This window comes from Mauremys reevesii, linkage group 2 (genome assembly GCF_016161935.1).
Source record: "Mauremys reevesii isolate NIE-2019 linkage group 2, ASM1616193v1, whole genome shotgun sequence".
NCBI classification, from domain to species: Eukaryota; Metazoa; Chordata; order Testudines; family Geoemydidae; genus Mauremys; species Mauremys reevesii.
In genome coordinates, this window is record NC_052624.1 from 176305532 (window position 1) to 176333209 (window position 27678).

Genomic DNA, 27678 nt, shown 5'->3' on the forward strand with positions numbered 1-27678 from the left:
AAAAAAAAAAAGAAAAAAAAAGAAAACATATCAAAATAAAACACAGAGCATAAGAGAGTCCCAGAGACTGTGGATCCAGCCACCCAGTTGTGTTTTAGTTTAACCCAGGGAGAACCTCAGAGAGGAAGAGAGAGGGGTAAGAGAGAAAGCTGAGAAGGACAATGAGAAACAGACAGGGAGTCCTGGACTGAAATGAGGGGGAAAGGCTGGGAGGGGCTGAGGAAAAGGAGAGAGGAAAGACAAAGGAAACATAATAAGAGAAATGGAAATAAGACCATCCATTTGCCGTACCGTGCCATGGAATGCTAGGCTGCTGCAGCTGCTGCTGTTGCCCGTAGTTGATCAGACCTGAGCCTGAGGCTGGGCTGGTGTGTGGGTGGGTGGTGTAAGTATCTGTGATGCGACCGCGACCTCACCCTGGGGGGTCCCAGGGGGGCATTCACGTTTAAAGTGAACTTGAAAAACAAAAACCAAATTCCTGATGGCTGGGGGTTGACGGACCCTCGAGCCCCACCTCTGGAAATCTGCGCCACGCACGTCTTGCCTCATACCCATCGCAAAAAAGCAGCAACCATCAACTTCTTTTTCTTTTTTCTCTTTCTTTTTTACTTCTTTTCCTTTCTTCTGCAAATGCAAAATCAGCACTGCCCTGGACTGACTCACCTGACCCCCACCCACCAAGGCGAATAAAGAATCCTTACAGGGTAGGGGGGTACTGAAAAAAAAACAAAAAAAAAAGTATGCATCCTGCTGCAGCTGCTGCTGCTTTTGCTGCTTAATTACTTCTTCCGAGGTGTGCCCCTCCTCATCCCCATTCCTCTCTGCAGAGAGATTCCAATCTGTCCTCAGATTCCCCTCTGCTCTCTGGAGAGAGAGTCTCGGGGGGGAAGGGGCAGGTGCAGTGGGGACCAACTGACAGCAGTAGCGCAGCAGGGGAGCGGCTGCTCCCCCACTGAGCACAAATGGTGCCTTTTTTAATTTTACTCACCCAGGAGCGAAAAAAAAGTGCCATTTTTTGTGATATTTCAGTTAGACACAGGGCCACTTTCTCCTCTGAGGCACTCTGGGGCAATGCCATTGAGACCAAGATGGGCTGCCCCTGTGTGAAGCCTTCACAGTGAAGGGGGACGTGTAAACTAATTACAAACCAGACTTTTCAGCGAGAACAAGACTCCAGTGGGGGGTTGCACCCTTGATCTCTGTGTTTTAAAGGGAATAGGCCCTCTGACTGCTTTAGCAAAGGATGTGGTGACCTTTGTCAGGTGTGAAAAGACCTCATTAAAGTTCATTCCTTTTGCACTGATTGACCTTCGTTGTTAAATAAATAAATACTCTGGGCTATGCTTCTTCCCCTGCTTTCTGGCTTAAGTAAACACAAACATACAGCATGTTCAACATGGTCTTCCACAAGACCGGCATCATGCCGGGTGACAATGCAGGAATCAGCAAGGCAAAGGTGTGAACTGAGGCATGTAAGCAGACTAGGATCAGAGAAAAGCAGCCTCCTCACTCCAGCCTGCAGCCAGGGTCACTGTCAGGGAAGGAAGGAAAAATACAGTTTTAGAGTCAAATAACCTGGGCTGTGTTTTGTTTTGCTTTTGACATTTTTCTTATATCACCACCTATTTTGGTGGATAGCAGAATGGTAGTTCCACCTTAACTCTGGTTCAGAGTGGCTAATTATTTAAAACACAACTGTTCCTAATGCTCTTAAATCCACATGTTGACTCAGATTGTCTCAACATTTGCTGTGCCTTATGAAGGTGCAGTGTAGGGGTAGTGGTCCAAATGTGGGGTTATTTGAGCAAGGAGTTCCTGAGGTATCACACCTTCCCCCTAAAAATCCTGTTTACAAAGTCACTTGGTTCTTCTAATATTTTTTGTACCTATCCAGAGCTCAAACTGGCTCTAATCCTTCCCAAACCGATCTCAGTCCCTCAGGATTTAACTCGCTAATGCATAGCACCCATTGCCCCTGTGGGGAAGCAATATCTCTAAAGCTATTTAGGCTTAAGTTCAGAATTCCACATTGGGTCAAAGCTTAATTGACATGCACCAGAGAGTAAAATACATATTTGCAGCAAGAGTCTCTTTCCTAGTTTTCAGAAGGGCAGGAGGCATGACCAAGCAACCTTAATTGCGCATTAACAAACTTTTTGTGCAGGTACTAATGGCTCTAGATTATCTGGCATCCGAAAAGATGTGCTGAAAATGGATTTAAAACCAAATAAAGCAGAAAAAGTCCTCATAGGGCACCTCATGCCTGTGTTCACCTTGATGCTATAAACTGCACTCATGCGCTGGTAGGGTGATACCATGCTGTATATGACAGAGTCTGTCTTGGAATTGCCCAAACAAGGCCCCCATACAACAACCTTTGAGACTATCTTCATTATTGTAAAAGCCTACAAAGGGCAAAAAACACTCTATCAGTGAGAAACAGAAAGACTCACTGTCCTGGTGATGGGCATACATCAGTGGCTAGAATAGATAGGTGACAGAAAACTGAAACACAGACACAGGTGGAATTTAAAAGTCAGTTTATTGATGTGGTCATGAGAAAGGGAAGACCAGCTATTTTTAAGTCCAGGTTCCCTCAAATACAAATGTATTGAGGTGTCCCCAAGTTCTTTTCGTTCTCAAATTAAATAGCCAACATATATCAATATCACTTCTGTGCAAAAGAATGGCTTAGTATGTTGAGATATTCTCTGCTGAGATTGCTGGAATAGGGCCCAGCCCATTATGAAATATATGTTACTTGGAATAAACCCATGACAGGCAAAATTTCTATTGAAACCAATGGACATTTGCCCAGATTACGGACTGCAAGAGCAGGCCCTTCATTATTTTAATCAAACTAAACCTACAGCAATTATTTAATTAAATATAATTTGCAATCCATTCTTGATCAGCCAATTTTGTTTCTTTTTTCCGGGCAAGGATTGATTTGATTGAAATGGCAAAATGAGGCATACAAAAGAAACAAGGCTTTAAAACATGACTCAAGTTGTATTTATTTCAGGAAAATAATATGATACTGGAATTCTTTGCACCTTATCTACATGCTTCTGACCTAATTTTTTCACAAATGGCTACTGTAATCTGTGCCACATTATCACAAGCTGTCCCACATTAAAACATCCATAATGTCCTAATGTTACATATGTTTAGAGTTTACTCAGCCAGACATCAGCCTCTTTGTTCATGTTTCCTCATGTTAGGATAAATATAGTCTTCACAATACATTGCTGTATTTACAAACACAGTGAGCTGGATAACCAGGGTTGGAAAGATATCTTGCTGTTTGCTTTCTCGATGGCAGATTGTTTTCCATTGTGTATATAAAACCGTATCACTTCCCAGTCTGACTTCATCAGCATCATGGCACTATTAATAGGTTGCTCATGTCAGCTGATGTCTTTATTTAATTTAGAATCCTCACTTCGTATTTTAAGAACCAGGCAGAAATTAGAACTTTTGAGCAATTAGGTTCGTATGCTCATAAATTATGGTGATAGCCACAGGATAGATAGAATGCTGTGGGTAAAATACAAAGATGGTAACATTTTTCCTGAGATAAACATTGTATGTGTGACAATTCAAAAACAGCCAGATTGAGTCCCAATTTTCTCTTTGATTTGATTGAAATGAGATATAAAACAATGTTAGGTGAAAAATGATAGTGAAGCCAAGTTTTCTATTTTTCAATGCCATTGAATAATCAGTTTTATAATAGTTATGTGCATAGGACAAGTTCCTGTAGTTGGATTACTGCAATGAGACCTGAACTCTGTACTAAATTAGCCTGGTTCAAAGTAATTCTTTGGCTTCAGTAGAATCATTACAGGTTTACACCAGTGCAAATGAGAGCAGAATTGGGGCCAGAAAGTATCTGGCCTTTATTGTAAGACTTTGATGTGGCAAATCAAAGAAGATCTAAAGTCTTTTTTTTTTTAAACCAGAATGCACTTGTTAAAAACAAATTTAATAAAAGCCACTTTTGAAAGCAATGGAACAACTTTCCTGACCAGGATTTAATTCACTAAAAGTTTAAATCAGAGATGGACAAACCCCATGGAATTTGATGTTTTATGAACCTGTCCAAGTATTCTTTTGGATCTGCAAAACTGGTTTGAGATAACTAGCTATTTCTCCTGTAATTTAAGCCCTCTGTCCTCCTCCTCCTCCCCTCAAGGGAGATTCAGTTTAAAAAACAAACATGTTTTTCTAGCTAAGGGAAAGTACGTTATGTACAAGGGATTAAAAAAACAGCCCCCCAAAAGGTAGGCTGACATCAAAGGTGCCTTATTTATGCTACATTGTATTTACATTTTCCCTTGCCTCCTTCACCCCTTTTCATGAGTTTAAAGTTACGCACATGTCTAAGTACCTCATTGAATTGGGGCCATTGAGATTAAGAATAGTGTAACTGAAGTCCATAGGACTACTCATCTGCTTAAAGTTAGGCATGTGTGTAAGTACTTTGCTGAAACAGGCCCTCTGTATTTGTCTTCTCTTCTGTTCTTTCTCTTTATTTCTATTTTTTCATGGGATTTTTTCTCCACCCCGCTATTTTTCACTTTCTCTCACTCCTAACTAGATTTTGACATTCAAATTCAAGAAAAAAGTTCAAATCCACAGTACTCTAGTGGGTTAAAAAATTAGGCAAAATATGTTGACTCATTACTAGCAGAAATTTACAGTCACTGCAGTTGACTGTGTGTTTCATTTCAGGCTGTAAAGGTCTGGTCCCAATAATGCCAACAACCTTCGGGCTTGATCCTGTGATGCATAAGACTCTGCATATGTTTAAAGATAAGCACATGTTTAAGCGTTTTGCTGAATCTGTTTCGGAACACCCAACACCTTGGCGGATTGAGCCTCTCATTGAGGATGAAAGGATTTCTTATTACTTTAGTTTGCCCTGAACTTGTTTATCTACTTCCGTGGGTGTGGCTGGGGTACTATGGTACAGAGTGTAAAACAAGAACAGTGACATTATCCACAGAGACCTCGAGGATGCCCTCTGGGAGCTCTCCTGATGGCTGTCCCTCTCAACTGACATCAAACCAGGCATTTTTTCTCATACGCAAACTACCTAACCCATCCATCAGAGAGACCTGACTTCATGATGTGAGCAGGCACGTTGAGATCAAAGAGTCTTGTACTGCAGGATGAACAACTGACACTGGGAAGAAAATCGACCTGACTTGCTGCGTAGGGTCTGCTGTGTTTTACTTTCTGCTTACCATGCACTCATCATGGTGTGCAAGTCAGTGAAGAAGAATAGAAGCAGGAGGCCTGTGAAAACATATCTCTTAAATTGCCTGAAGCTGTTTTTAAAATTAATTTTGAGAACATTTTAAGTCAAATACAAACAGTCTAAATCAGTGGTTCTCAAACTTATTTGATTGCGGGGGGGCCTTCTTTGTGTTTGTAGTCATTTACGTCCCCCTCCCCCCAAGTACATATTACCACCACCCAGCTCTGAAGGCAAAGCGGAGAGCAGCAGGTCCTGGCTGGGTAGCCAGGTCTGAAGGCAGCGCCACGCCAGCAGCAGCACAGAAGTAAGGGTGGCCATGTGAAAAGTGCTATTTGTCAATATCATTTTTCACAGCAGACTTAGTGCCCCATTGCCATCCTTACTTCTGCACTGTTGCTGCCATCCCAGGGCTGATAGCTGGAGCCCCAGTGCCTTCAGGTAAGGAATTGTGGAGGGAGCACCTGAGCCCGGATTGCCTTCTTCTTAGCATATGTGCAACAGGCCTCAGGTAGCATGTGACCAGGATTCATCACCAAATTTGGTCCGCTGGTTGGATCATTAGCTTCCCCAACCCAGAACGGGTACTGACAGGAAGCGCAACATGAACGATGATCCATGCCCCCAGTGAGTGATTGAGGGAGGGGAAGGAGAACCAGAGCCCAGGTGGCAGGGCTCCAGCTGTCTACTTTATCCCCACCTCCCAGGCGTGCACAGCCCTTCTGAATGAGCCCCAGCCACTGGGGTTGACAGCCAGAGCTCTTTAAAAAACAAAAACAAAAACAAAAAAAGAGCATATAGCTCGCACCTCCCTCGACACATTTCCCTGTCTCCCTTGGGAGGCCCACCCCATAGTTTGAGAACCATTACTCTAAATAATAGTGTGAATGCCTTGCACGTATATATTGTATTTAATAGTATAATATAACATACATCCATGACATACAACCCCTAATATAAGAAAGAAAGGAGATTTTTAAAAGAATTTATAATTTAAATGTCCATAATCAGGTGATAGGTCCCACTTTAATTCATTTTTAACCCCTTACATAACTGCATATTTTGTTTTGCTACTATGGTATTCGCACACTGCTTCTAACATTGCATGCACACATGTCCCAGATAGGGGCCCAACTTATCCCTCCCTTGTTGTTTCCTTTATTGTCAACTTAACAAACAGAGGAGCTGCCGGAGCTTACTCTGGGGCTGCCCTCTTTCTAAGGTTGCTTCTTATAAGATGCCTCTGTCACTGCTCCTTGTTCTTTTTAACTCAGAGAAGAGACCCTCAGACCATTTATTGACTTCTGGACCTACCTGGCGTGGTTGCCTGAGTGAGTCAGAAGCACAGCCCTGCATCGCTATACAATGTCACAGAACCTGACACCTTGTGACTGAGTTAGGTCCTGGTTAGACAACAACTGTTTATAAAGCTCCTCATTTTGTCCATCTGATCAATAACACTGTTTACAAACGATTGCATTGAAGGTATGTGTTTTATTTTGTACTCCATATAGGGTGTCATCCTCTACTAATGTCCAGCCTGAATTAGTAGGTAGGTCCATTCAGCTTCCTTTGGAAGTAAACCTTCTTTCTAATGTGAGAGTATTAGAAGGTTCTCTATTTACGATGTTCCTTCTTTATTCTTTCATTTCTGTACATTCACCCACAGTCCTGGCTTGGTACTTTTTAGTAAATTGAAACAATAAATAAATGCAAAGTTCAGCCAGATGTAACTGGGAGCCTGAGTCAGATTCTGAAATTCTGATTGCAAAGCAATTCTTAAAATCCCCTGTAACGGTTTTATTAGTGCGCAAAGCATGTTTTTCTGAAGCCATTCCTCCACTGTAGTGTCCTTGTACTATCAATGTTTCCCAGCACAGAGCGTCAGCTAGTATAAATCGATGAAACTCCGTTGATTTCAGTGGAGTTACACTGATTTGCACCAGCTGAAGAACAGGTTCAGAGGTTTTCATACATTACAGTTAGCTCTTGTACGTGGTTGGCGAAGTTGTGAAATCAACATACAAATAGCCTCATAAAACTAAATTGTGCACAAGTCTTTAATGTGTAGTAGAAGAAGCTTCTAGTCATTTGATAATTTTCAAAAATGCTCTTCTAGGTTCTTTTAAAAATCTTTTGGCTTTGGCTGTACACCACATAAACATCTGGACTGTTGATTTTCCCCACTGAGGCCTGGTATATATTATATTCAGATCTCTTTATTCCCTTGGCTACAGGGACATATTCCTGCTATGTGCAGCTCAGCAGGTTCCACACAATATGATTTTTAAGTGATTCATTTAAAGTTACCTCACCCATTAGACTGTTTCCTACCTGAATACTCAAGCACTTTGCCCTGATCCATAGCTCACAGAAGTTACTGAAAAGACTGCCATTGAACTGAATGGGCTCTGGATCCGGCCCTTTAAGAACAATTCAGTGATATATTGCCATAGTTTACTCTCTAAAAATAAATAAATACATAAATAAACTATTCTGTTGAGTAATAATCACTCATTATGTGGATTTCTTGAAGCAACTATATATGGATGTGTTAACCTTCCAAGCAAGCAGCAAAGCCCATTATTTTTTTCGTGGGCATTTAGGCCCAGATCCTGCCAGTCAAATACAGCTTACACACACCCCTGCACCTGTATGGAGCCATCGATAACTTTCTTGAATAGTGTTTATTGTGTGGTAAGGCTGTAAAGTCAACCACTCAAAAATTAGAAATGCCAGATTTCAGAGTAGCAGCCGTGTTAGTCTGTGTCCACAAAAAGAACAGGAGTACTTGTGGCACCTTAGAGACTAATACATTTATTTGAGCATAAGCTTTCGTGGGCTACAGCCCACTTCTTCGGATGTACGAAAGCTTATGCTCAAATAAATTTGTTAGTCTCTAAGGTGCCACAAGTACTCCTGTTCTTTTTTTGAGAAATGCCAGAATTAATGTTGCCCATTTACTGAACGAGGCAGGGGTCTGGTGAATAAAATATAATGTGATCATCTAATGAAAGACTGTAACAGAATGCACATGAGACCTTAATTGTGATATTTCCTAACTGTTGAGTGTGTCTGTGTGTATGTATAACATGTGATGAGAGTGTTTCTGATCTTGAGTGAGTCTATTGACTATGAAATGTACGTGGAATCTTGTTTCCTTTCCATTACCAGAAAAGTTCAAACTCAAAGGGTATTTGTCCCCAATTTATACCCTATTTAAACTCAATTTAAGCCAGTGGCTAGCTTAATATAACTAAACCATGTGAGTACTTTTCTTAAAGAATGTCTTGGGCTGGCTGGCTGTCCAAAACATCACACCAGTTACACAATCCCACAAGCACAATTTAGAACTGTTGTGTTAGCACAGAACTCACACCCATTCCATTCCGTACACGTCATGAGCCTAAAGTGTTCCAGTGAAAGATTTCTCTGAGTTCATGTGTTTATAGTGAGCTTTCAGGTTTCTTAATGTGAGGGTATGGATGTGGGTGAGAGAGTGTCTGTGCACTCAGTTTTTACTCTCTCAACAGCACAGCCTCAAAAGTCTGAGTGTTTTATAGACTAATCTGTTAAAAAGACAAAACAGGCCCTTTTTTTTGCCTCCTCACTGCATTCCAGTTTATTTAGCCTCTCTATGGGGATCTGACAGGGGCATTGTTGAAGAGCGAGAGAACCTATGGTTTGGGTGACATTAGTATTCTAAGAAAAGCCTCCTTTTCACTGGATGGACTAACAAATGGATCGGGTATCGGAAGGACTGACAAAACAGCTTAAGAAATGAAATATGCAGCAAATGACTGCCCTGTACATCCTACCTGGCCTTAGCTACAGTAACAACTTTGGAGGGGAGCTCATGCAGAACTGCCCTTCTCTCCCCACCTGACAGGACCAAAGATCTGATAAATTGCCAGAACTAATTGTTGCCGTGACAGGCCTTTGATCTTTGGAAGACACAATTTATAAATGGTGAGTTCGCTTACACGCCACTGTTGATGGAGCTGTTGAAATAGTCATAAAATCAATAATATCTGCACACCAGGGCTCCTTTAGCTTTTCACCATTTATTCCGAGGATGGTTCAAAGCGACTGCAAATCCTGATCCACCTCCAATACGTCAGGCTTGATAGCAGAGAGAAATGTGAAAAGAAGGCACACCCCAGACTTATACAAAGTAAGAATCTTTGTTGTTTTATGGGTTTTTCTTTGCTCGCCAAGACCAGACCCTGAATCATATAAACGTTTAGGGGGTGGAGGTGGGGATGTGGTGGTTAGAAGAGAGTACTGGGCATCAGAGATGCTGGGTTCTGTTGATAACTCTGCAACTGACTAGCATGTGTGGCTTTAGACAAGTGAAACCCTCTTTGTGCCAAAGTACAGTTTACCTATCTACTGACCGGGCATAATAACAATAATGCTTTGTTGGAGCGCAGGCCAGCTCCATATCCCAAAGAAGTGATTTGAAAACATTAAGAGCCACAGTCATCTGCTGGTACAAATGGATGGAATTCCATTCAAGTCAATGTAACGGCGCAATTTAGAGACTTTCATCCTCAACTTTTTCTTCAAGAGCACATCCTAAATATTACACGGTGGGTTGTGTGGTACAGTTCCACAGGGACTCTGAAAGGGAGTGGGTTGGGGAAGGCATCCTCTCCCTATGCTGCAAGGTAGTGCCACAAGCCACTACTGCAGCACTTAGACAGCTGTGTTCACTCTTCGCAGAGGAAAGAGAGGAGGGCTTGTAGCTTTCTAAACACAACTCATCCTGCCTAACAGGGCCAGGGCAAAAAGATGGGTAAGGGCCCCACCAAAAAGACCATCACATTGGGAATACTTAAGAAGTGGCCTGGATAAAGCATTAATGGCAGGGGTTGCTAACTCTACAATAGCATGACCCATTATGGAATTTCCCCAGCTACTGGGGGTTTATTTTTTCTACCTGAGAGTGGCACAAGCTTTTTACCCCCCGACTTACACAATTGTTCCATTCCAGAAAGCCTTGCGTAACTCAAATTTTGCGTAAGTTGGAAATGTATACCCGTACGATATGCAAAAATTTCCGCAACTTGAAAATCCTATTTCTGGCTTATGGAACTTTTTCCGTAAGTACGAATTTGCATAAGTCGGCTCTTGCATAACCCAGGGAGCATCTGTAGTGTATTTTATTTTTTTCACTTTGGCTGAAAAGATACCTAAACTCTGTCATTGAAATGTGACATCATAAACAGAAAGGGCCAGGGCCTCGCCTGGTGCAGAACTCCACTGACTTCCATGCAGCTGCCCTGACCTAGAGCAGCTGAGGTCTGACCCAGCGTGACAAGTGTTGTATCAGCTCAATGGGGCACCTCCATATGCAGCAAGCTTCACAGCTGGCCCAGCAGAGGAAGGAGCTGTTGAAAATGGATTCACTGGCTGACACAAAAGAGGGAAATTCAATGTGTTGTTTCTAAGGGGAGGAAAAAATACTTGAATTTAGCAGAAAACACCTCACTTACATTCCTGAATTCTTGAAACAGGAGAAAAAGGATGAGGGATGTTCACCTTTCAGCCTCTGGCTAAGATGCCCATGGATGAGTTCCTGTCTTTCCAGTGAAACCCACTTACATAAGCTGGCACAGAGCTTTGCTACCACCCAGAACGTAAAAGCCCAGCCCAGCTGAGACACTTTGCCTTTGAGCAGTTAGAAGCCAGGAGTGCAAAGGGTAACATAGCAAAATAGTGCAAGGACACATCTGGTGGAATAAAAAGCTCTGGGCATGATCCTGCAAACCTTTTCTCCCTTTCCTCTGCCATACTCCAGTGAGCAGTCCCACTCACGGGACTACTCGGCTGAGTATGACTCTCTCATGTGACTAAAGTCTGCAGGGTTTCATGTTGTGTTAGTAGCATTCAAATGTTCTTGAAATCTCTGTCCTGGATACTGTCTGAGGAGAGGCTAATATTAACTCCCAGCAGCCCTTGCTTATATCTGGGGACTTTATTGTGGCTTGTATTTGCACGCAATCGTAGCTTTGAGTACAATCGCTTTTCCTGTCCCTGATTACTCTGCTGAGAGAGCACACATGAAAAATGCAGCAACACAGAGAGAGTGCATTCATGAGTATGGAACAATAGGAGGTGCCGATTGATACTTCACTTTCCATCATTCCCTAAAAGCTCATGCACACACGGGGATTTGTAATTAAGTCTGATGCTGTTACTGTGGTGCTGAGAAATCTAATATACAGACTTGCCCAGACCAGCGAAATTCTCTTTAAGTGTTATGTATTAATACAGACTTTTACAGACTAAGGCTGGCAGTCACTTTGATTAAATCACTGTCCCCATGACATAATGCATTCATTAGATAAATAAATGAGATATACAAAATACTTTTTAAGCACACTAACGCCAGCATGTTCAATGGATAAACTCTCCAGGAATCTGATCTGCACACACATATTTTATATGATGATGTTTAAATTCATTACCAACAACTGTCTAGATTTGGGGTTTGCATGTATTACTGTGCATGTTTCACAAAGAAACCGTACACTGCTAATACAGTGTTTCTTACACACATGCTCACACACAGAGTTCCAGCTCCTGCTGCTCTTAATCAGGCAAAACTCTCAGGGTCTAACAATATTCTCTTCACTCTCTTTTGAGCTTCTCCTAATCATTAATCTGGGAGAAGAGCTAATGGTCAATGCTACATAGGGCATTCTTAGGGCTGGGAACAAAAATATAAAATAAGAAATGAATGTAGAAAGGAGTCGTGTATTAGATGAGATAACAGCTAGTGTGCAGAATTCCAGTGGAGAATATAATTGTAACTAATAATGTCTTCCGAATCTCTAAAAATGATTGAAAGTAGTTTTTTATTGCCAGCTGCCAGTGCAGGAAATTTAGGACTAAGAGCCAGCAGGTGTAAATTTAATGTAAGTTTGACTGGAGAATGAGAATTGGTTACAACCTTTGGTATCTGAACTTGGATCTCTAGGACAGAACTGCCTTAAACTGATATAATTTCATGGATGGTCCAATGATCTAATATCTTTGAAGATGCAACAAGACATAGGTAGGAATGAAGCAGTGGGACAAATTAGAATTCAGAGAATTTGTGCAAGATTTTGATTGCAATTTTAATTTTGTGATCATAAGATTCTGATAAAAATCAGAATGATCAAACGCCTACTAAAATGAAAATAGAACTAAATCAAATAAACTACAGGGAGATTACTGAACATGGTATAAGTGTAATGTCCCAAGTTTGGTTCTTTGAAACTAAAAAAAACGAGGAGTCCTTGTGGCACTTTGGAGACTAACAAATTTATTTGGGCATAAGCTTTCGTGGGCTAGAACCCACTTCATCAGATGTATGAAGTAAAAAATACAGGAGCAGGTATAAATACATGGAAGGATGGGGGGTGCTTTACCAAGTGTGAGGTCAGTCTAACAAGATAAATCAGTTAACAGCAGGATACCAAGGGAGGAAAAATAACTTTTGAAGTAGTAAGAGAGTGGCCCATTTCACACAGTTGGCAAGAAGGTGTGAGTAACAGTAGGGAGAAATTAGTATTGGGGAAATTAGGTTTTGTAATGACACAACCACTTCCAGTCGTTATTCAGGCCTAATCTGATGGTATCTAGTTTGCAAATTAATTCCAGTTCTTCAGCTTCATGTTGGATCCTGTTTTTGAAGTTTTTTTTGTTGAAGAATTGCCACTTTGAGGTCTGTTATTGAGTCTGTCATTGATACGAAAGTACAACTGGGCTTCACAGCTGATTAGAGTGTTTACATGGTGATTCATCATCACACTAGTTAGAATCTGTCCAAGTGGTAGGGCAGGCGTTGAAGAGGAATACAATGATCTAGTTTCAGGAGGAATGATTAACTGTGGAGATACTAGGAGGTCTGGAGAAGAGACTTTGATTGTTTTATTAGAGACACAATTAGGAGTCATTTCCAGGGAGAAGAGATTTCTCTTAAGATATGATATGAGGTGTCTGGGGAAGCCAGGTAGGTGGGGAGAGGCCAGGAAGCTTATGCTAAGGGCAATGTGAGAGAAGGAGGGGTTGAGTGCAATGGTATTTGAAGGGTGTGACCAGATGATATGCTGTACTAGTGGATGGAAATGTACTTGGCCCAACCTAGCTTCATCAGTTTTGGGTAAAAAATATCAGTGTTCAGTTTTTCTAGGAAAAAAGCTCTGGTTGAGATAATGAGAGGATAACAATATCAATAATAGGAAAGCTATGTTATAAACCAAAGACACAGGACTAAATACAGCATTAAGGAAAACATCCGACACGATGCTCTACTATCCTAGTATCTGTGAAGTGTTGAATACTGGTGAATCGGAGAGATTAATTACATATATTTGGTAAAATTAAATTCTAGAAAAAGTATCTGCCAGAAAGAGGCTGGGCATTAAGCATGAAGCAAACGTGGATATGTTGGCTGTGTCTCAAACGTCCCCCGCTTGTCAGTCTCCTGGCAAAACGCTTCTTTAGTACGATGAATTATCGGACACTTATGGGAGAATATTTTGGGGCATGAGAAAGTCCTTTCCTGAAACAAAAGAAAAGGGTGACTGCAACGGGATAGTCTGTCCCTTAAGGGTTGTCATGCTTAGTGGTCAGTCCACTCCAACCACATGGTTTGCCTTAAGGGTTTGGAAAACCCAGTAATTATATAAAAGGACCTAATGGGGATATGGATAGGGAGGAAGTGGTCCCAGGAATGAGTTGTGCTTGGGAGGAAATCCCATCATTTTATCCTTATGAGCCTGGGGACTGGAGCTTGCAGAGAGGGCAGAGCAAGGCTCCCCTCTCCCCCAACCAATTGGGGATGAGCTGGGGACCAGCATATAGGCTGCCTCCTTTCTCATAGCAGGGCAGACACCAGGACACATAATCAGGGCTGAATCCCTGCAGCCTGAGGGTTACTTAAGGAAAGGGGAGAAGCCTGCAAAGGCTGTACAGCTGGTCAACCCACAACTCAGCTCCAGAGAGGAGAGATAAAGGCGCCTGCTTCAGAAGGACCAAAGGGTCTTATTAACAGAACCCAGCTCCAGAGAGAAGAGTTGGGGGGACTCTGTCCAGGGCCGGTTCCAGGCACCAGGTCAGCAAGCAGGTGCTTGGGGCAGCCAAGGGGAAGGGACGGCACGTCGGGCTCTTCAGCAGCAATTCGGCGGCGGGTCCCTCGGTCCCTTTTGGAGGGAAGGACCTGCTGCTGAAGAAGAAAGTGGCACGGTGGAGCAGCCGCCAATCACGATCGCGACTTCTATTTTTTTTTAATTTTTTTTGGCCACTTGGGGCGGCAAAAACCCTGGAGCTGGCCCTGACTCTGTCTGAGGAGAGAGTGAGGGACTAATTAACATATCCCACTTCTAAGGGGGAGCGCTGGGGACTCCTGCTTAAGGAAGGACTAAAAAGGAGTATCCCACAGAAGGGGCCAGAAAGGGTTCTAGGAAAGACACCATTTCCAGACATCTGAAAGAAGAGTATCATGAAGGAAGGAGCCAGAGACTGCTAGCTGGACTGAACCTGAGACGACGAATGCCCTATCATGGTTATGATGGCTGAGACACTCAGAAGGGGCTGCTTTTTTATTTAAAAGTTCTGTCTGGACTTGTCTGTAACCTGTGTGAAGGGAGACCGAGACAGAGCTCACCCCTGCCCTCAAACCTGGCCACAACAGGTTGTGCTTGAGTGACCTGCACGTCATCACAGTAACTAAGAGATAATTGCTTTCCTGTAGATATGTTTCTTGAGATTAGCACTCCTGGGTCAGGGTTTCTGAGCTATTGGAACCAGTAAACAGATAGGTCACACCACATCTTTTTACTGAGGTGCCAGTTAGTTCCTTTCAAAGCACAAAGTGGGAGCACTTTGAAAATGAACTCTAATTAAAAATGAAGATAAAAACAGAAAGTTATAGAACTTCAACTCTGGGACAAGGGTGGGTGAGTGTCAGTCTGTCAAAAGTCTTATCTTAAGAGAACTGTTCCAGTTTAGTAATTTTCTGATGGCCAAAGACACACCATCTTGACATGTTTGGAAACCAGAAAGCTCCAGGGATATTTCTAGAAGTAATGAGAAGTGAGAGTTGGGAAACAATCTGAGAGCACAATGAAAACAACTGAACAAGGCATTTAAAAATTGCATTTATAAGAATAAAAAGGCAAAAGATGAGCAATAGAATCAAAGGGACATCTATAAATTAATAAAACTCCAGAGGAGTAGAAGACATTGGGTGTTCTTAAGAACGGTAACCGCAGCAGACAAAATCTCTGCTCCTCTTTAGAGGCTGTAGTAAGTAATAGTCCTTGGTAAATGCATTCGGAAAAGATCATCCGGATGCTTTGAAAGTCTCTTGGACAGAACCAGATGTAAAAGATTTACCTGTCACAGAATGAATCTAGATGTGACCTTCAAGTTCAGAAAATTGGACTTTGGATGAGGCCTCTAATCTGCTCCAGATTTAAGCTGAGGGACCTCTTGAAAATGAGTTTATGGAAAAGGGTTTCACCAATGTGAATATGCAGAAAAATGTTTGCTACATTATTAACTATTATTATTATTATTTATCATTACCACAGTACCTAGGGGTCCTCGTCATAGATCAGGATCCCATTGTGCTAAGTGCTGTACAAACAGAACAAAAAACTCCTTGCCCCAAAAAGCTAACGATCTAATAATTGACTGATTGAGGTGCAACCATCACTACCTTAGGAAGGCATTCAGAAGGCATTTATGGCATATCTTTGAAGAATTTAACGTTTGGTGGATTAGGCACTAGAGTGTGCGGCTCGCTCACTCAAGAAGTTCAAGTCACTGCCACCAAGAAAAGAACATTCCATGAAAGGCACTTCAACTCATAGTACTGAATAGCTCAAAAGGAGCTCAAGTTTAATTAGGACCACATTAATATCCCATAACATGTGAGCTTTATTAACTGATGACGAGGGATTGCAGAGAAATTATACTATGCTCAAAATGTTCATAAGAGGCCACAACGCGTTGAGGACCCCTGATCTAGTCTGACTTCCTGTAGAACACAGGGCACAGAACTTCTCCACAATAATTCCTAGAGCAGATCTCTTAGAAAAGCTTCCAATCTTGATTTAAAAATTGTCAGCATAGGAGAATCCACCACAACCCTGGGTAAATTGTCTGAATTGACCTAGCTTCAACTTCCAGCCATTGGATCATGTTATACCGTTCTCTGCTAGACTGAAGAGCCAGTTGTCAAATATACAGATATCAAGTCACCCATTAACCTTCTCTTTGTTAAGATAAATAAGTTTATCACTAGTCATTTATAATGCAAATAGTAATCCATAGCATAGTTTTGGTTATTGTGGTTCAAAATCTTTGATTGTATTGGACAGGGGAAACAATGATAGAATTGTGTTACTCACCACAGTGTTGACAGAGAGTTGTTTGGCATTGTTCTGATGCACGACAACGGTTATTAAACATGGTTGCTGAATTATGGAAAGGCCCTAAATAAAAGCTTCACGTTCTAACAAACTACAGATGGCAGCAAAAAGATTAAAAAAATAACATGCAGTTTTGAAAATGTCATAAAAAAGAAAATGAGGATTTTTCCCTAGCCCCTTAATACTTCTGGACACATTATCATACTGAGAGAATCTTGAGGCTCATTATGAACAGCTGAAAGCTACATCTATTAAATGCAGAAAAGTATTACAAAAAAAAGTGCACTTCTATAATGGGTGTTTTTCTTCCATTGGACAGTCATTTAAAGGAGTTTCATTCTGGTATATATTTAAATTCCATGTCTATTTATCTATTGGTGTCTAAAAACTATCTACTTACACCACTCCTGTCACTACACCGTCAGACCACAATTTCTAGAAAATCAGTTAATTAATCAGATATAGAGCATAACCCAAAATCCACTGAAGTCAGTCAAAAAACCTCATAAATTTCAATGGTTTTTGGATAAAGTCTTAAGGGCATTTCTTCATATGCTCCATTTCTACTGCATTTCTCTTATCAGGGTCCTTCCTTGATCAGGTATTTGTCTGCAAGTGTTCCATTGCATTTTGGTTCTAATATGTGCAAAATGTATTCTTTTCACAGGTCTGTTCCATGTAAAGATGTAAAGAGGCAGCTAGTACATGTACAACAGTGGCTGTGCTGTCATTAAATGGGCAGAACTATAGTAAAGGGGGAAAAAGTCATGAGTAAACAACATCAGAAAAAGAATAGAAAAAATGTACTTGGAACTACTTCAAACATTTTTTAGCCCCCACCCTCACCCCCCGTAAAGATGACTTTTCATCTTTACCAAATCTTTAACATGAGGACAGACCTGCCAACTCATGCAATTTCAGACAGACAGACTTACTGTGACTTCAGAGGCTTCAAAAGAAATCCCCCATCTGACTCCTCTGCCACAGCCAGTGATCACAGTTGATGATATCCAAGGAGACAGGCAACTAAGGTGCATAGAAAAGAAACGGTGTTGGAGAATTAAACTAATTATACATCTGCTTAGTTTTTATTCATGTGAGTAGTCCCTTTGACTTCACTTCCACTCGCCAGGGGAAAGCTAAGCACATACACAGCTGTTTGCAGGATTAGCGCCTAAGGTCCTGATCCTGCAATGTGCTGCACAGGTGAACCGCTTCATCCACACAGAGCCCCATTGACATCAATAGGGGCCTACACAGGCCAGGTTCCCCAGACCCAGCACAGGGCCCCAGCAGCCCATTCCCCTTTCCAGGGACACCACATGGGATAGCAGCTCTCCTCCATGGGCCAGGGAGAGAGAGAGACAGTGCACCAGGGGTCTATCAACGTGGCACAACTTGCAGGATCAGAGCATTTAATTAACAAACTGAAGAGGAAAAGCTCATAGAATTCCAGTAGCACCCATTTCAAAGTGCAAAAGCCGCCCTGAGCAACATGAAAGTAACAGCTGGAAGCCACAGAGGATACAAAGAATTAAAGGGACGGTTTAGTCTAGGCCCTGAATCTAATACAAATAGAAATGTTTTCAAGATTCTTTAATTTTACAACAAATAACAGCCTTTAAAAAAATTAAACAGCCCCTTGTAGTATTGTGAACTCAGACACAACAACATTGTGCTAATTTATGAGAATAAAAAAGGGAATCTGGTTAGAAGCAAAAGCATAGTAAGTCACTTCCATGTTGCCTGCAGGAATTGAGACAATAATGTAGTAATGCAAGCTTTATAAAATAAATGAATACATTAAACAATATCCTAGTTATTCCCTCCTCTGTTTCTGCCTTTTGGCTGTAAGCTCTCTTGGGCAGGGTCTGTCTGCATTTTGCAACTTTTATGACTCTAAGCACATATTTGGAGCTAAGAAGTGGTAACTAGAATAATTTAATAATCAAAGTGAAATTGCCCAATATCCGGGTAAAGCAGCTTTATTAGCCTTTTGCACCACTGGAGCAGTGCAAAGTGGCAGTACTGAGGCCAAGAGTCTGGCCTTTAATATTTATTTAGTTACAACTTTCAATAATTGCATTAAGACTTGAAGTAAAGAGCTGCACAAAGGAAGCCAACTGCAGCCCACAATAAGAAGATTTATTGGTCTTACAAATCACAGGAAATATGCTACATATTCTGCAGTGTCATCTACTGGCACCTTCTGAATTAACTATTTATATACATGCAGACTTAAAGCAGTCTCATAATAACATTCTCTCAATCTGTACAGTTTAGCTAAGCAATTAATTATTAGCGCTTCTGGTTTTTAAAATTTTTCAGTACCTCTTAAAAACAAGAGGAGAGTGGATGCTGCTATACATAGTGATGTTTGGTGGTTTTGTCAATGTAGGGAAGCTAGCTATAGCCAGTGACTATTCAGTGGAACAGATACACTCTCGCAGGTACCAGCCTAGCCTATAATGCCCAAAGGAAGGCAGGTAGAAGTACCATTGTCTGCCCTCCCTCAGGATTCCAGCTGGGAATGATCAGCTTTATTCTCTGCTGTAGACTCCATAGGATTTATTTTCTTCCAATACCTACAAGTTGGATGCTTTGTAAATGCTTACTTTTTTTTTTTTTGGATACATACAATTCAGAAACACATAGTAGGTAGGTAAATTTCCCCAAAGATCCTTACTGCTCCCAAGATCTGCAAACCAAGAAGTAGCCAGATTTATTAACAAGAGTGCTGAAAAATATATGGATAGATAATTTGCCAACCTTTCACTAGATCTTACTGTAGTAAACTCTGGACAACAGCGTTAGCATGATCACAAAGCTGCAGATTGTTTAGACAATGTGACTCCCAGGAATTCTAATGGGATTTAAACAAGTAAAGCTAAACCCCTATGCAGGGCTCATTTCTGCAAGCTGTGACGGCTGTTGTAGTCCTTACTTACATGGATAATCCCATTGGTTTCAATGGGACTGATTACCTCACATGCAAAAGGTTTGTATAGTTAGGTGACAAGTATTTTGCTGAATTAGGGCCTTAAATCAATGGGACTATTTGTGTGCTTAAAGTTAAGCTTGTGCTTAAGAACCTTGATGAAACATGGCTTTAATTAGCTGACTCTGTTAAAACTTATACAAAGAAATCATGAAAAGAAAGAATTCCAAAAAATAAGGTGGTTGAGAAAATAAAGAAAACTTAATATTGCCGCTAATGTAAATAGGGAGAATACAGAAATATCACCTAAAGAATTAACCTATTGTTTTAATAATATCTGAATGTTTGTCAAGATCTCATTCCAAATCATCTCTCCCAGGACCTACTCACATTTTCCAGGATGATGATGAATTCACGCCACATGTCATTTCATTCAGAAAGTTGTGCCACTTAGTACTGGAGATCCTTGAAAGAAGCACTTTCAGCTATCTTTGTCTTTTAGTTTCAACCTTAGTCAAGATCACACTAATGTCACTATGAGTAACTGATGAGGAAGCTGGAGTTGACAGAGATCAGTGCTATCGGCCTCTTCAGAGTGATCTCACATCTTTAAATTGAATTAGTCATGGTGTGTGGCTGGAAATACTCCATAATAGGTGATTTGCTAGGACATTTTTGAGTTGGGTGAGCTCTCATGAGAAACAGACTAGACATATCCTTGGGATACATGCTGAAGTTAGAGATTTGAGGGAACATGTGAAAAGGGTCTGAGATGGAGCCATTTTTATTTCAATTGATTTTTTTTTCATGAATGCTTGACAGAATGTGGTACTACCTTATTGCCACAACAAAATGCTTCTTGTAGAGAAAAGTATTTTCTCCCAGCATTTTAATGTTCAGAAACAATCATATCTGAAATGCTTGTTTACCATTATTTCTGATCTGTTTAAATGCCATTATTTTCTTCAACAGCGTGAGAAATTTGAGAGAGAGAAAGCGACTGCTAGTAAACTTCTGTTGACCCTTTGCTGTATATGAGAACAAGGAAAATGACAATCGGGATTTTTATTGTGGCCCTTGCATACAAATGCATGCAAACAGAGGCTAGCAGCGTTTGTTGATTTTTCTCTTAACCCCAAGAACTATTTACACACCTCTGTGTAAAATATACAAAGAGTAACTCCCAGCTGAGATAAGCTTAGTGTACTTCCTGCTCGCTTAGTGAGTGGCTTATTTGATAGAGATACTGCCCTAAGGCCCACAAGGGTCCAAGTTTGGGTTTCAGCATTGTGGTACTTTCCAGAACACAGGAAGTCCAGTTGTGGAATGAGGGATTCTGTCAATCTGTTTGGGCTGCTCTATCTCTGGTGGCTGCTTAGGAGGCAAGAGGGTGGCAACAGGGCTGGTGCATCCACTTAGGCGACCTAGGCAGTCGCCTAGGGCACTAGGATTTGGGGAGCGCCATTTTCCAGCCGGATCTTCGGGCTGCCCCGGTCACCGCCGGCATTTAGGCGGAGTGAGCTGGGGCAGGGGAGCACGGGGAGGGCTGCCTGCAGCAAGTAAGTGGGAGGCATGCAGGGGAACTCCCCACCCCAGCTCACCCCTGCCTGGCCTCCTCCCTGAGCACGCAGTGGCTGCTTCACTTCTCCTGCCTTCCAGGCTTGCGGCACCTAAGCTGATTGGCGCTGCAAGCCTGGGAAGCGGGAGAAGTGAAGCAGCGGCAGCGTGCTCCGGGTGCTCGTGTGCAGAACAGGGGTGAGCTGGGGTGGGGGGGTGCCTCAGGGCGGAGGGTGGGGGATGGAGAGCTGCCGCAGGGGGGGCGCCTCAGGGCGGAGGGGGGGAGCTGCCGCGGGGGGGTCGCATCAGGGCGGGGGCTCGGGGATGGGGGAGGGTGCAAGGTGGAAGTTTCGCCTAGGGCGCGAAACATCCTTGCACCGGCCCTGGGTGGCAACAGACATCAATGAAAGATGGTTATGTATGTGGCTGTTCAAGAAGCAGCAAAGCAGTTTTTCAAGCAAGCACCATAGTGATTGTCACCTGGCCTCCTGAACCTCAGGAATAAGTGATGGAAGAACATCAAAAGGGTCAGGAGAAGGGTGTGGATAAATACCCTAGAGCTGGGCTACTTATCTTAACTGACCAAGCTTCTTAAATCTACACAAATGGGGCTAGAAACCATGGTAATTCTGTAAGGGGGGGAGGATAAAAGTGGGGAGGTAGAGAAGTTAGAGATCTGTGAAGAGCCAGAAAAGTTCAGAGTCTGCAAGGGAAGGAAAAGAGAAAGCATGTGATGGTACATAGAGATGCTGGGGAGTGCTATCCACTTAGGATATGAGGGAGGCTACATGGATTTGAAGAAGCTAGCGGTATGCTATAGTTTATCATGTGTGGCTGAAGTGCACCATGGAGCAGAGTGTGGTATGTTTTAGGACTAAGAAGATGTCTGGAAAGGCAGGAGCTGATGTAGGAGGGTGAGAGTCAGAGACAACTGCCTGTGTTGTAGCCCAAGCATATTTCCTTGCTCCTAGCTTAAAAACGTAGGGCAAGAGCATAGATTTTGGACGCAATTTATGGTTTGCTGCTATGCCTGAAGCTCTGGATGGGACTTAAAATATAAATATTATATAGATGTGCACACCAGACAAATATTCACCACCACCAGCCTTCCAAAAAAATTAAACAGAACGTAATTAAAAAGAGCTATGGATATTTCCTGCTGTTCCTTTAAGCATCTACCTGTTCCTGTGAATTGCCTGACTGTATTCATGTCATCTGGGAAAGATACGGATGTGTCTTTGCTTCATTGTTTTATATTTAGCATTTTTTTTATATGCAGAACATTTTAAAGAAATAATTACTAGGAGTTTCATCAGGTTTTACATTGATTTAAGTCACTGGAAACAATTTCTTATCACAATGCAGTTTTTCTTTAACAAGTCACAGTGTATATAGTGGTATAGTCATTTCCAATTGGAAGACAAGAATACTATCCAATTGAAATTCTTGTAGGGAGAGAGAAAGAAATTATCCAAACTGGAACTGAAGCAGGACACAATTGCTAACAGTTCTGTTCTTGTGAAAAGTGTCCCAGGACCTCTTAAGCGCAGGGGTAAAATTTTCAAAAACACCTTAGTGACTTAGGAGCCTACATCCCATTGATTTACCCTGAGATTAAAGCCAGCACTACAGAGTGGTATAACTATTTGGTTAAAAAAATTACACCCCCTAACTAAAATTGTTATACCACTCCGGTATACAATACAATACAACCCCTACAGTGGATGCAGTTATATTAGTATACAAGTGACTTATACCAGTATAATTTAATGATACTGGTATAATTAAAGGGGTACAACTTTTGTGTTTAGATAAACCCTCAGAGGAAAGAATGCCACCTGCTGAATTGTCAACAAGGCCAATCACCCAATTGCTATCTAGGTCCAATCTTGCTTATCTTGTGCGATGGGAGCGCAGCTGATATGATCCTACAGCCTAGTATTACCTTGTTCTACTTCTAGTAGTGCTCTTTGGATTAGGTTTGCCTTTCTTTTGGAGTGTTAACCACAAAGATGTTGAAGCAAAGAACAGCAGTGAGGGTGGAGGTAGTTCGTTTTTTTAGTTTAAACTACAAACTACATAGCTGATGACAGGTACCCTTGACTGATCACTCTGATAAGCACCCAAAAGCTCAGAGCCTTATCTGAAACCTACCAAACATGAACTTCCTTGGGCTGGAAATCTCATGGGAACAGAATGTCTTACAAGATTCTGACTGTATCTTGGTTCTAACCTGACTGAAAATACTAGATGAATAACCATCCTTAAGATATCTCACTACTTTCACTTCTGAGCACCTAGCTGAAACCAGGAAGTACAGAATCCTGCAGTGATTTACACACCTGCTTAACTTTATGTATTATAAATTGTCCCATTGACTTTAATGGCATTTATGCATGTCCTTAAATGTAAACGTGCTTAAGTGCTTTGGTGAATAGGAATGGACTTGAGCATGCTTAATTGGGGGCTCTATAATGCCAGAGAGAGAGCTGGAGGTACAAAACTCTTCTATTTTAAGATCTCAGAGAACTGCACAACGCCAATAAGTTGTTTCACTCTTTGTAATTACTGGCCTATATATAGGCCAGGCTATTATTTAGTTGACCAAAGCCATCATTTCTGCAATTTTAATATTTCTGCGTTCACCTGACTTGCTTATCAAAGGGACACGTTTATGTCTCCTGAATTTAACCGTTTTAATATGTTCCTAATGCTTCCATTCAGCTCTGAATCTAAGAAATCTACAAAATTAGCTTGCTGAGCAATTTGGGAAGAGTGAGTTTCCATACACAGGCAAGTGAAATGTTCTCCGTGAAAACTGTAACTACACATAACCACTATCCTGGCTGCGTATTTCATTATAAACCCTAACTCAAAATAGCTTGAATGAAAAGTGGGTGATGTGTGTCTCATTGAATTCATATAAAATCTGTGGTTTTGTGTGGATATTTCATGAAACCAACAGGAACTGAGTTTCACTCTGCATTTTGGGTTCCGAAAGGGAAAACTCATAGCGATGAATACCGTGTTTGTGCAAATCTTGATGAAGTGAAACTTCAGGAGGCTTTCATAAAATTCTCAAATCTCCTCAAATACAAGTAGTTATGATGGCCAGAATAGAACTGCTAGGAAAAAAGAAACTGATGTGGGGGGAAGATTATGGTCATGAAGCCTTAATTCCTGAAAAATGCTGACTAAGGTTTAAACATATTTTCCATTGTAAATGAGGTGTCCTGGCCAAGTCCAGAGAGATCTGAATTTTTTTCATTTTATATTTTAAAATACCCTTCAGTTTCCACATGGCTTGCAAAAAAATCTTCCCTTATCAGGAATGGACATAAAAATAGATGTATTTTATTTTTTGTGTCAGCATCAGCTTCTTTTATAGTTCAAGATTATTCTGAATGCATTCTCTGACTTGTTAACTAAGTTTCCAGCACAAATGAGTTACAACTAAAGAACTTGATATTCAAGGTCCCGAAGATTTTGCAATTCTGTGGTAACTAAATGCATCTTCTGTTCTTCCTCAGAAGTAGCTATTTTTAAATGTTATATTATCTTTTATCTGCTTTTTTTAAAAATAAAAGCCTATATGCCATTCTTTTTCTCAATGGATTTGCACTGCTCATAAAATAATTTTGTTCAAATTAGCATAACTGGCAAATATACCGTTCAAATAGTAGATAGGACAGAAGTACCTTTGAGGCAATTAGCCAGGTTATTTGGTGCAGTTAGCATGCAGAGCTGCTGCAAGACACCCTTTGCAATAATGTGAAGTTTGACGGGCATTTCCAATCCGCTGTTTGTCAAACTAGAAATTCATGTTCTGGACCTTGAGCCAATGGCTATAGAAATATCAACATATATCAGAGAAAAAGGGCAATTTGACAGTGCAGTTAGGGTGACCAGATGTCCCAATTTTATAGGGACAGTCCCAATTTTGGGGTCTTTTTCTTATATAGGCTCCTATTACCCCCATCCCCATCCTGATTTTTCACACCTGCTGCCTGGTCACTCTAAGTGCAGTGGTAGAACAGCTTAAGAAAAGTGCTAGAGCAGAAACTGCCACTCAGTACATGACAGCTGGAGATACTCAATATTCTGTTCTATTCCTATTTTGGGTCTTCTTGAGAAATCTTGATTAAAAGTAGATCAGAGAGATAGAGGAAGTTCAGTTTAATACAGGTCTACAACACTTTTGAGTTTCACCCAATAATGAGTCTTTGAGAATTGTGAGGACCTAAAATCAGGACTTGTCCCAGCCTAAGATCCTCCCTCTTCCTCCCCAAATCCCCCGTTTTTCTCAGTAAGCTGTGGTTTCCCCTTGTTAACTGCTTCCATCTTTTAGAGAAAGAATGTTTGATACTAGCTACGACTCTCCTTCAGGGGTCTGCTTTCTTCTCATCTGAATTCATTAGGGAGCCAGTGAAGTAGACCCTTTCATCTGGTATCCACATTTTTGACTCTCTGTCAGTGCATAGTGCACTGTGAGATGTCTCATCTCTAGCAAAAGGCCAGAAATGGAACACTAGATGGGGAAGGCTCTGAGCTACTGAAGAGAATTATTTCCCACATGTCTGGCTGGTGGGTCTCGCCTGCATGCTCAAGGTCTAACTGATCACCATATTAAGGAATTTCCCCCCAGGTCAGATTGGCAGAGTCAGACGCCAAGGGGGTTTTCACCTTCCTCTGCAGCATGGAGCACAGATCACTTGCTGGTTTGAACTGGAGTAAATGGTGGATTCTCTATAACTGGAAGTCTTTAAATGAAGATTTCAGGACTTCGGTAATTCAGTCAGAGATTCTGGGCATATTGCAGGAGTGGGTGGGTAGATTCTGTGGCCTGCAATGTGCAGGAGATCTGACTAGGTGATCATGATGGTCCCTTCTGGCCTTAAAGTCTGAGGGAAGGTCTATACTACGGGGCTAAGTCGACCTAAATTACACAACTCCAGCTACTTGAATAACCTAGCTGGAGTTGACGTACCTTAGGTCGACTTATTGCATTGTCTACACTGCACTGGGTCAATGGGAGAAACTCTCCCATCGACTTACCATATGCTTCTCGTTCCAGTGGAGCATCAGAGTCGATGGGACCTTGCTGCTCCTTAAAGGAAATACTAAGTATTTGGTGGAGCACGTGAAAGAATAAATCAACCTAAGTTAAAGAACTGGAAAAGTAATCAAGAGGTTTTATGCACATCATCTCCATGTACTTGTAGGAATGTGAGATGAGACACTTAATATGATTAGAACATGATGCAACTACAGCTCTTTCTCTGGAGAATTTGGAATAGATAGTTGACTACCCAGCCTCTTATTTTAATCTCTGACATTTTTCATCATGTTATTTTAAAAAGAAGACAGTTCTATCCCTCAAAGAAAACTGACCACTGCCCAGCCCTGAACGGCCTATGCCAGCTAATCTATCTCTCTTCCAGCTGTCCATCTCTTAGTTTAATGAACTGAAGCAATAACAAGGTACAAACAACACAAGGACAATTTGGTAGCAAATTTCTTTCAGCGGTACTAATTCCTCTTGCCTTTTTGGGATCACTGAACCAGAAATGAATCTTCAATAGATAAAAGGTAAAACAACCCAAACAAACGAACAGGGAAAACAAACTGGAAGGTAAAAACTGCCTCAATTCTTGGGAGTGCAGAATGTATCATTACAGCTCAATTCAATTGACAGATAGGAAGGGCAGAGACATTCATGCTGGCAAGGCCTTCTATAAAAACAAATTTTCTCCTAGTTGATAAATCAACACATTGATAATACTCAGTACCTTCTACCTTCTAAGACTCTGGGGGGTCAGATCCTCAGCTGGTATAAATTAGTACATTTCAATTTACACCAGCTGAATGTGTGTGTGTGTGTGTGTGTGTGTGTGTGAGAAAGAGAGCCAGAGAGCAATGTGTCATCTTTTTTGTTTACTACAGAAGCGACATTCCAAGGCAAATTTAAGCCTAAATCTCATTTTCAAACTGATCATTCCTATTCCAGATTAAACTGATGTGTGACCAAAACATAAAATACAAGTCATTTCATTTTGCCATAATAAAATGTAGCATATAAATCATATTCCCTGCATTCCATTTATAAAGAAGATGTCCAGGTGATACAATTAATTAGACAATGTAGGCAGATTTCTCAAAGGAAATGTGCATCACATTTATTACTGATAATAAAGAAAAATTGATTTCAAAGGTCATATTCTGTGTATGAATGGGCATTACTATTGCACTCTGGTTTCAGGATTAGTGTACACCGTTCACTGAAAATTTCACAAAAATTGTTGTCTGTATCTTTCATGTTTGTCCAATATCCACAATAATTGGTAATTTATGTTTTAGCTGGGTTGAAAAAAATACTCTATTGCTGCAATAAATTCTCATATGCCTTGAAATCAAAATCTGCTTACAGAACAACACGGTAAGAAATAGCTCCATCTCAGGTAGAATACACTTTGGTATCACTCAAATGG

The 27678-nt window shown here is 41.3% G+C and overlaps 1 long non-coding RNA gene across 1 annotated transcript; it reads right to left on the minus strand.

The window, feature by feature from the left end:
• Window positions 1–967: 967 nt before the first annotated feature.
• Window positions 968–19149, minus strand: LOC120396802. The gene is made up of 3 exons (XR_005593397.1): window positions 19027–19149; window positions 17631–17721; window positions 968–1531 (listed from the first exon to the last, which is right to left on the minus strand). It is a non-coding gene; the product is annotated as an uncharacterized LOC120396802 (long non-coding RNA).
• Window positions 19150–27678: the final 8529 nt, after the last annotated feature.